Here is an 11,279-nt window from a genome sequence, read left to right on the forward strand (position 1 = left end):
TTTAGAATCCTAGAGGATAACCCGTCAGAGCTCTGAAATCCAAGAGGATATCGTACTTCGCATGTTTTGTTGGCAATATAAGTGTAAAGAAGGAAATTTTTACCATTTATAGTAGACCTGAAGCAAAGCAAAGGATTATTGGAATAGGATTCACATCTTTTTAATACAGAAGATTCTTAAAACGAATATAAAGATAAAACCAGAGACTTTTCTTTTAGACTTAATGCACAAAGAACATGAAGAAATTTGGAGCTTTGATGTTATATTCGCTGACAGCAGCAAGAAAGCTCTAAGCACAGAAATGGAAAGATACCTTAATTCCCACGATGGGGATGATTGACTGCAAAAGCTGACAGAGTTAGCAGAGTAGGTTGCTCTAATTAAAGAAAAAAATGCAACTAACTTTGCTTCTACTTGGAAACCACTTCTGGACTTTGTGCTTGAGGTGGGGAAAAAATAAAACTTCGATTTTGGGTTTTTCTGATTGCATAGCTTTGCAGTTTAAAAAAATGGCTAGTATGTAGTATCATACAAGAGTCAAAAGCTGAAGCTGTACGCTGTTATCTTTTTCTATTGTGCTAAAAGTTCGAAGCTAACACTTTTTTCCTTTACCCTTTTACCCTAACCCTTTTCATCTTCTACTTTCCCATTATTTTTTAAAAAAATTGGATTTTATATTTTGATAAATAAGAAACTCAATGCCAAAAAAAGAGGATATCACAAACACATTTTTTTAATAACTGAAAATATGCATTTTGGAGTATAAACAGAATTATCTCTTTGCTATTGCATGCTGCTGTCTCTGGATAATCATCATCATCATCATCAGACAGTAAGTGCAGCCTATGGAAAGAAGCGGAAGAAACAGTGGACCACCTGGTAAGCTGCTGCAAGAAGATCACACAGATTGACTACAGGCAGCGGCATGACAAAGTAGCAAGAATGGTGCATTGGAAGATCTGCAAGAAATATCATTTGCCTGTAAGCAAGAACTGGTGGGATCATAAAATAGAGAAAGCCATAGAAAAATGATAAAGTTAAACTGCTCTGGGACTTCAGAATTCAAACAGACAAGCACCTGCAACATAACACTCCAGACTTAACAATTGTCGATAAGAAAGAGAAAAAAGTCTGGATGGTGGATGTGGCATTGCCTGGAGACAGCAGAATAGAAGAGAAAGAACTGGAGAAGATAACAAAATCCAAAGACCTACAAAATAGAAATAGAAAGACTGTGGCAAAGGCAAGCAAGGGTAGTACCAATAGTAATAGGTGCCTTGGGTGCAATCCCAAAACAACTGGAGCACCACTTGAACACCATTGGCATTGACAAATTCACCATTAGTCAATTGCAAAAGGCAGCCTTACTAGGAACTGCTTTCATCCTGCAACGAGATCCATAATACCATCAAACATCCACATCTGCCTATCCCAGGTCCTTGGTAAGGACTCAATAGGAAGATAAAAATGCCAAATCCAGTCTGAACATTTGGCTGACTGTGCTATGATTAATAATAATAATAATAATAATAATAATAATAATAATAATAATAATAATAATAATAATAATAATAATAATAATAATAATAATAATGTTGGAAGGGACCTTGGAAGTCTTCTAGTCCAACCCACTGCTCAAACAGGAAACCCCATACCATTTCAGACAAATGGCTGTCCAGTCTCTTCTTAAAAACGTCCAGTGTAGGAACACTCACAATTTCTGGAGGCAGGTTGTTCCACTGGTTATTGTTCTAACTGTCAGGAAATTTCTCCTTAGTTCTAGGTTGCTTCTCTCTTTGGTTAGTTTCCATCCGTTGCTTCTTGACCTGCCTTCAGGTGCCTTGGAGAATAGCTTGACTCCCTCTTCTTTGTGGCAACCCCTGTTGTTGTTTCATAGCTTGTAGCAAGCTTTCAGCCTGTCGGTTGAGAAAGTTTGATTCCAGGGAACACTGATCCTTAATTTGCCACAAACTAGAGGAGCAAAGCATAGCCCATCCTCTTCAAAAGTTGGCAAGAAAGAGTTAAAGAAATTGCTGATGGTGTGGTGTCTCAGGTGCTGCAAATGTCTGGAAACATTCTTTGTGATTCAATGTCTTTTTCCATGAAATCCTCCAGCCAGCTGAATTTGCCTGGAGGGAGACTTTAGTTACTACACCACACATAGCTTCCAACTTTTTAAGAAGCTCTGGAGAAGAAACACCACCTGCAGCTCTTAGCAAGCCACCTTGCAACCAAGGTCCTGATGCAACACCTCCTCCTGCTGGGAAAGCCATGTTATTGCAAGGTAAGATGGGGTGACAAGGGTATTTTGGGCACCTTACTTAATATTCAAGGGGATGAGATAGAGGAGATTGTGACAGAAACATCCCAAAAAGTCACAAAGGGGGGGGGGAAACACAAAGTAAAAGAAAACTGTAGAAGTGAAGGTAACATCTCCAGTGTGCCAGAGATGAATTTAGAGACAGGTGATTAAAATTTAAAACAAAGAACAAAGGGGGGGGAAGCATCATATGTATTTGTGACGTTGGGTTCTGAGTACCCACGTTAAGGTTGAATGTAACTTTCTTAACTAACCCTGCCACCATAACTATATATTTGACCGAAAATTGTTGGATGCATAGATTGAAAGGTTTGTTGTTGTTGTTAGTTGTGAAGTCGTGTCCGACCCATCGCGACCCCATGGACAACGTTCCTCCAGGCCTTCCTGTACTCTACCATCTTCTGGAGTCCATTTAAGCTCGTGCCTACTGCTTCAGTGACTCCATCCAGCCACCTCATTCTCTGTCGTCCCCTTCTTCTATTGCCCTCAATCTTTCCCAGAATGAGGCTCTTCTCCAGTGAGTCCTTCCTTCTCATTAGGTGGCCAAAGTATTTGAGTTTCCACTTCAGGATCTGGCCTTCTAAAGAGCAGTCAGGGTTGATCTCTTCTAAGACTGACCGGTTTGATCGCCTTGCAGTCCAAGGGACTCGCAGGAGTCTTCTCCAGCACCAGAGTTCAAAGGCTTCAATTCTTTGGCGCTCATTGAAAGCTTCCCCCCCCCCTTTATTTTGACAATTCAAAACCTCAGCTACGAGGTTTTGGCGATGTTAAAACTACAAACCAGGATTTCTTTGCTATGTCTGAAGCAAAGAAAAACAATTCAATTTTTTTTCATGGATCAGTCTGTTGTTTTATAACAGACAGAAGTTAGTGTATTAGATCCAAGGACAGATTGTTTTTTTTTTAAAAAAAATTCATAACAGTCTATGGAGATTCTCAGTCATCCAGGTCATGGATGTCCCTAAGGTGCTTTTCTTCAAATGGCAGCTGACTTTCTTGATTTTTCTTGAAGCCGTTTCACATCTCATCCAAGAAGCTTCTTCAGTTCTAACTAAAAAGTGAGGTATGGAAAGGATTTGTACTCTTTGCAGTCATCCAGTTAGTTAGAACTATATTTTTTAAAAGAAGGTGTTAAATTAATAAAATTGTTTACAACTGTGTTATAGTGGGGGAACTCATTTTTTATATACCGTATATACTTGAGTATAAGCCGACTCGAGTATAAGCCGAGACCCCTAATTTTACCCCAAAAAACTGGAAAAAGTTATTGACTCGAGTATAAGCCGGAGTATAAGTATAAGCTTGGCCCCTTCTTAGCAACATATCTATAGCTGCTCGTTGACTCCGCCGGCGGCTGTTTCTTGCCGCCTCTCAGCTGATGGAGCTGCGCAACCACCGGCAGCCGTCTCCAGCCTTCTCCCAGCCATCCCTGCCGGCACGTGTGCTCTGTGGCCGTTCATGGCCCCCCCCCGTTCACCCCCGACCGTGGGTGCAGCCGCAGGTCCGGCGTTCGCCCGCCGACCAGCTGATGGGCGCGGGCGTGGCCGGGCTGTCCCCAGAGCCAGGCGGGTTCCACCGGCCCGCCGACCAGCTGATGGGCGCAGGCGTGGCCGGGCTGTCTCCGGAGCCGGGCGGGTTCCACCGGCTGGGCTCCCCATGGCTGCCTCAGCAGTTGGCGCGGCTGCGGGTCCGGTGTTTGCCCGCCAAACAGCTGATGGGCGCGGGCGTGGCCGGGCTGTCCCCAGAGCCGGGCGGGTTCCACCGGCGTTGGGCGTTCGCCCGCTGAACAGCTGATGGGCGCGGGCGTGGCCGGGCTGTCTCCGGAGCCGGGCGGGTTCCACCGGCGTTGTTCGCCCGCCGAACAGCTGACGGGCGCGGGCGTGGCCGGGCTGTCCCCAGAGCCGGGCGGGATCCACCGGCGTTGGGCGTTCGCCCGCCAAACAGCTGATGGGCGCGGGCGTGGCCGGGCTGTCTCCGGAGCCGGGCGGGTTCCACCGGCGTTCAGCGTTCGCCCGCCAAACAGCTGATGGGCGCGGGCGTGGCCGGGCTGTCTCCGGAGCCGGGCGGGTTCCACCGGCGTTCAGCGTTCGCCCGCCGAACAGCTGATGGGCGCGGACGTGGCCGGGCTGTCCCCAGAGCCGGGCGGGATCCACCGGCATTGGGTGTTCGCCCGCCGAACAGCTGACGGGCGCGGGCGTGGCCGGGCTGTCCCCAGAGCCGGGCGGGATCCACCGGCATTGGGTGTTTGCCCGTCGAACAGCTGACGGGCGCGGGCGTGGCCAGGCTGTCCCCAGAGCCGGGCGGGATCCACCGGCGTTGGGTGTTCGCCCGCCGAACAGCTGATGGGCGCGGGCGTGGCCGGGCTGTCTCCGGAGCCGGGCGGGTTCCACCAGTGTTGTTTGCCCGCCGAACAGCTGATGGGCGCGGGCATGGCCGGGCTGTCCCCAGAGCCGGGCGGGATCCACCGGCTGGGCTTCCCACGGCTGCCTCAGCAGTTGGTGCGGCCGCCGGCGTTTGCCCGCCAAACAGCTGATGGGCGCGGGCGTGGCCGGGCTGTCTCCGGAGCCGGGCGGGATCCACCGGCATTGGGTGTTCGCCCGCCGAACAGCTGACGGGCGCGGGGGTGGCCGGGCTGTCCCCGGAGCCGGGCGGGATCCACCGGCATTGGGTGTTCGCCCGCCGAACAGCTGACGGGCGCGGGCGTGGCCGGGCTGTCCCCGGAGCCGGGCGGGATCCACCGGCATTGGGTGTTCGCCCGCCGAACAGCTGACGGGCGCGGGGGTGGCCGGGCTGTCCCCGGAGCCGGGCGGGATCCACCGGCATTGGGTGTTCGCCCGCCGAACAGCTGATGGGCGCGGGCGTGGCCGGGCTGTCCCCAGAGCCGGGCGGGTTCCACCGGCTGGGCTCCCCACGGCTGCCTCAGCAGTTGGCGCGCCCGCGGGTCCGGCGTTCGCCCGCCGAACAGCTGATGGGCGCGGGCGTGGCCGGGCTGTCCCCAGAGGTAAACTTCGTGACCCACCCAGCCCATGCATAAAACAGAAATGAAAAGTCTTAAAAAAGTTTTGCGCGGTTAAATAAACAGCATTTGCATATTGTTTCTCCACGGAGCACCGACAAAATTCGCTCGAATTAAGGAACATGGGGAGCTAAAGAATCGGGCTATAGGGAATGTCTGGCATGACGGGCAACCCTGGGAAACACGAGGACTGTAGTGCAGTGGCGTAGCGTGGGGGGTTCAGGGGGGGCCGGCCGCACCGGGCGCAACATCTGGGGTGGCGCGACCGGCGGGCTAGGGCAAGGCTGCTCGCGAGCGAGGGGTATCTGTGCCTGCGCCGACACAGAAACGCTTCTCTCTCCGGGTGGGGGAAGGCTCAGCGGCTCCCTGGGTCTATATACGCCTCTGTATGCGCACGCCGCCTCGCGCTCCCGCGAACGAGAAAGAAAGAACGGCAGCGGCGGCGTTCCTCGGTGTGGGCGTGCCTGCATCTTTGGGTGTGAGGCTTTCGGAGAGGCTGCCTTTGGCTCCTGGTACTTGCAGCCGGTTTAAAAGAAATGAATTCTCGCCCGCTTTCACAGACTTGTTCTTTTACACCGGCTGCAAGTACCAGGAGCCAAAGGCAGCCTCTCCGAAAGCCTCACACCCAAAGACGCAGGCACGCCCACACCGAGGAACGCCGCCGCTGGCGAGGCTCGCAACATCTGGGGGGGGGGCGCGACCGGCGGGCTAGGGCAAGGCTGCTCGCGAGCGAGGGGTATCTGTGCCTGCGCTGACACAGAAACGCTTCTCTCTCCGGGTGGGGAAGGCTCGGCGGCTCCCTGGGTCTATATACGCCTCTGTATGCGCACGCCGCCTCGCGCTCCCGCAAACGAGAAAGAAAGAACGGCAGCGTCTGCGAGCCTCGCCAGCGGCGGCGTTCCTCGGTGTGGGCGTGCCTGCGTCTTTGGGTGTGAGGCTTTCGGAGAGGCTGCCTTTGGCTCCTGGTACTTGCAGCCGGTTTAAAAGAAATGAATTCTTGCCCGCTTTCACAGACTTGTTCTTTTACACCGGCTGCAAGTACCAGGAGCCAAAGGCAGCCTCTCCGAAAGCCTCACACCCAAAGACGCAGGCACGCCCACACCGAGGAATGCCGCCGCTGGCGAGGCTCGCAGACGCTGCCGTTCTTTCTTTCTCGTTTGCGGGAGCGCGAGGCGGCGTGAGCATACAGAGGCGTATATAGACCCAGGGAGCCGCCGAGCCTTCCCCCACCCGGAGAGAGAAGCGTTTCTGTGTCAGCGCAGGCACAGATACCCCTCGCTCGCGAGCAGCCTTGCCCTAGCCCGCCGGTCGCGCCCCCCCCCAGATGTTGCGAGCCTCGCCAGCGGCGGCATTCCTCGGTGTGGGCGTGCCTGCGTCTTTGGGTGTGAGGCTTTCGGAGAGGCTGCCTTTGGCTCCTGGTACTTGCAGCCGGTGTAAAAGAACAAGTCTGTGAAAGCGGGCGAGAATTCATTTCTTTTAAACCGGCTGCAAGTACCAGGAGCCAAAGGCAGCCTCTCCGAAAGCCTCACACCCAAAGATGCAGGCACGCCCACACCGAGGAACGCCGCCGCTGCCGTTCTTTCTTTCTCGTTCGCGGGAGCGCGAGGCGGCGTGCGCATACAGAGGCGTATATAGACCCAGGGAGCCGCTGAGCCTTCCCCCACCCGGAGAGAGAAGCGTTTCTGTGTCGGCGCAGGCACAGATACCCCTCGCTCGCGAGCAGCCTTGCCCTAGCCCGCCGGTCGCGCCCCCCCCAGATGTTGCGCCCGGTGCGGCCGGCCCCCCCTGCACCCCCCACGCTACGCCACTGCACTACAGTCCTCGTGTTTCCCAGGGTTGCCCGTCATGCCAGACATTCCCTATAGCCCGATTCTTTAGCTCCCCACGTTCCTTAATTCGAGCGAATTTTGTCGGTGCTCCGTGGAGAAACAATATGCAAATGCTGTTTATTTAACCGCGCAAAACTTTTTTAAGACTTTTCATTTCTGTTTTATGCATGGGCTGGGTGGGTCACGAAGTTTACCTCTGGGGACAGCCCGGCCACGCCCGCGCCCATCAGCTGTTCGGCGGGCGAACGCCCAACGCCGGTGGATCCCGCCCGGCTCTGGGGACAGCCCGGCCATGCCCGCGCCCATCAGCTGTTCGGCGGGCGAACACCGGACCCGCGGGCGCGCCAACTGCTGAGGCAGCCGTGGGGAGCCCAGCCGGTGGAACCCGCCCGGCTCTGGGGACAGCCCGGCCATGCCCGCGCCCATCAGCTGTTCGGCGGGCGAACGCCGGACCCGCGGCCGCGCCAACTGCTGAGGCAGCCGTGGGGAGCCCAGCCGGTGGAACCCGCCCGGCTCCGGAGACAGCCCGGCCACGCCCGCGCCCATCAGCTGTTTGGCGGGCGAACGCCCAACGCCGGTGGATCCCGCCCGGCTCTGGGGACAGCCCGGCCACGCCCGCGCCCGTCAGCTGTTCGGCGGGCGAACAACGCCGGTGGAACCCGCCCGGCTCCGGAGACAGCCCGGCCACGCCCGCGCCCATCAGCTGTTTGGCGGGCAAACGCCGGCGGCCGCGCCAACTACTGAGGCAGCCGTGGGAAGCCCAGCCGGTGGAACCCGCCCGGCTCTGGGGACAGCCCGGCCACGCCCGCGCCCATCAGCTGTTTGGCGGGCAAACGCCGGACCCACGGCCGCGCCAACTGCTGAGGCAGCCGTGGGAAGCCCAGCCGGTCGAACCCGCCCGGCTCCGGAGACAGCCCGGCCACGCCCGCGCCCATCAGCTGTTTGGCGGGCGAACGCTGAACGCCGGTGGAACCCGCCGGCTCCGGAGACAGCCCGGCCATGCCCGCGCCCATCAGCTGTTCGGCGGGCAAACGCCGAACGCCGGTGGAAGGCGCCCAGCTCTGGAGACAGCCCGGCCACGCCCGCGCCCATCAGCTGTTCGGCGGGCGAACGCCGGACCCGCGGCCCGTGCGGAGCCCAGCCCTCCCTTCTCTCAGCAGCCTGTTCCGAACGAAGGGACAGTTCTTTTTTTTGTTGACTGGAGTATAAGCCGAAGTGGAGTTTTCAGCCCAAAAAAGTGGGCTGAAAAATTCGGCTTAGACTCAAGTATATACGGTATTTATTTTCTTTTTTCTTTCTTTTTCTTTTCTTTCTTTTCTCTCTCTTCTTTCTTTTTTTTACTTTTTAGTTTGTATTATTATATTGTATTATACTACACTATATTATAGTATATTATATTTATTGTATTTATTATATTATATTATTAAAAATAATAATATTACTATTAAGTCTTCTAACAATACAGATAAAGAACTAGACAGAACAGGAGAAAGGCTTCTACAAACTTAAAACTGCCCTTACATTTTTTTTTAAAAAGTCTGTTGAGTAGAAGTAAGATTCAAAGTTTAAACAAATGTCTACATAGCAAGCCCTCAAAGACTTATTTTTCTTAATTTATGCAGAGAAAAACATCAATAATATCCCCCTGGATGGTTATTATATTTCCTACCGCAATAGTTTTAAATCTAACAGGAGAAGTCAAGAAAAAAAAAGAATCTATTTTTGGTCATCCTGTCAAAGGGGATGGGGTGAAACCAGGTGGGAAATATAACACTGACATTATCACAGGTGAGTGATCTACACCAAAGGGATGAAACAGGAAGTCAGAATTTTTCAAGCAGAAGCCTGCTCTTTATAGGTTAAAAAAAGAGGTCAGTTCAAGAGCAGGCTGTTGAATTTCTTCCTGTTTGTGAACAGTGATGAACATGAGACAAACTTTAATGGGCTGTTATAGCAGAGTAGAAAGACCTTATGGGTGAAAGAAGAGCTTGAAATATTTATATATTTTACATTAATTTTATAGATTACTATATACCAGCAGGGCTTTTTTTCTCATAGAATGCTCAGAACGGCATTCCGGCACCTTTATTTTTTGCAAAAGAAAAAAGAAAAAAAAAGCTCCCTCTATTGCAGGGCTTTTCAACCAGTGGTACGGATACCACCTGTGGTACATTGGCACCTGGCAGGTGGTACGCGACCATCCTAGAAAAGTGGTAGCAGGGGAGGGGAATGAGCTGAACCGGTGGCAGTACCGCACAAGTCTGAGTGAGAGACGGCTGGAGCTGCAAGGCTGTCAGGGCTCAGCAGAAGCGCCAGGATCAATGCCAGGTTCCAGCTGGAGTTCGGCGCTAATCCTGGAGCTTCTGCTGAGCCCAAAAGAAGCGGCGATCAGCTGGAATGTTGCAGCATCTCCAGGGTCTTCTGATTTACATTCAGATACTTGGCAACTGATTCATATTTATTATGGCCACAGTGTCCCAGGGTCATATGAAGTGACCAAAACCTGCTGCAACCACCCGACGGGGGGAATAAAAACCAAACACACCCCCACCTCACCCCCGCTGCCAATCCTCAACAGATATGCTCATAACAATGAAAACCTCAGACAGGAGGTCTTGCTCGGCTGTGGCTTGGGGGGCACTTTTTTCAGTGCCATTGTAACTTTGAACAGTCACTAAATGAAATGTTGTAAGTCGAGGACTACCTGTACTTCATCACTTTTTTCCCTTTTTTTTGGTCATCAAGTTTTTGACACCTTGCTAGGTGACCGATGGTACTTGGATATTGCCATATCCTAAAAGTGGTACAGTGAGTGAAAAGATTGAAAAGCCCTTCTCTATTGGCTTTAGGAGTAGGCAATCTTGGCCCTTTTTATGACTCGTGGACTTCAACTCCCAGAAATCCTGAGCCAGCCATGCTGAGGGGAAAGAGAGAGGTTTCCAAGCTGAGACATGCTGGCTCAGGAATTCTGGGAGTTGAAGTCCACGAGTCATAAAAGAGCCAAGGTTGCCTACCCTGCACTAGAGGAGGACATTAAAATTATTTACAAGGTTACTTCTGTAGGAACTAAACTTTTAGAATCTAAAACAGCTAATTGAAAAAAGCCAACAGGAAAGAACCTCACATTTTTCATCTGCTTCTGTCTTTTGGAAGGTAAAATTAGATAACAAAATAATCTATTTCCTATGTTAACATCTCTGCAATGAAATCAATAAAGGTAACAGGAAAGAAATGAGAAACATTTTTCTCAATGTAATATGTCTAATTTAGCTGATGCTAGAAAAAAGTAGTATATTTTTTACACTCTTGAAAACTATTTTGAATCTATAACCATCTGTTACAACTAAACCACTTTAAATTAAACAATTCTTAAGAATGAAATATTCTTAATTTGGACTTTACTTTTACTGTTTGGACTATTGTGTGTTTTGAAAAATAGATTAGTTAGAATCTACTTATGTTGCACTTCAGTCTTTAAATAATTAACCTAGTATATACATAACAATATATGATGTTTTCCATGGTGAGCTTAACATCAATAACAACTTTTATTAAAAAGGCTAAAATAATTTCTGGTGGTATTATCTGTACATTAAAATTTTGTTTAGTCACAATCTTTCACTTTTCACATTCTGGACAAGCAGTGGTCATGTATCCTAGCAAAAGATGTTACATATGTGCATAAGTGTAGTCAGTAGCATATGCCTTTTTAAAAATATCAAACATGCCAAGAAACAAAAATAAGTCCAAAATATCTGTATTACAACCAGAAATGCCAACTTTGCAACCAATATTTCTCATCCATAACTATGGCACCCTAAGGATACCTGCATACATGCAAATGCTTCTCTGGGATGAGTAACGCAGCAGGGATTGCTTTTTCCTTCCAGTAACAGATTACTGAGCAAGTCAGTTAAGTGAGTTGTGTGCCCCATTTTACAACCTTTTTGCCGCCATTGTTACTGCATGTTGTAACTTTGTAACTTTGCACGGTCACTAACTGTTGAACAGTTGTAAGTCGAGGCCTAGTTGTGTGCTTTTTCTCTATCTCCATTTCCCCTTTGGACTCAGCTTTCTGTTATCAGACATTGCCTAGCCCAGGGGTAGGCAACCT

Source organism: Vipera berus (assembly GCF_964194415.1).
Source record: "Vipera berus genome assembly, chromosome: 3".
NCBI lineage: Eukaryota > Metazoa > Chordata > Lepidosauria > Squamata > Viperidae > Vipera > Vipera berus.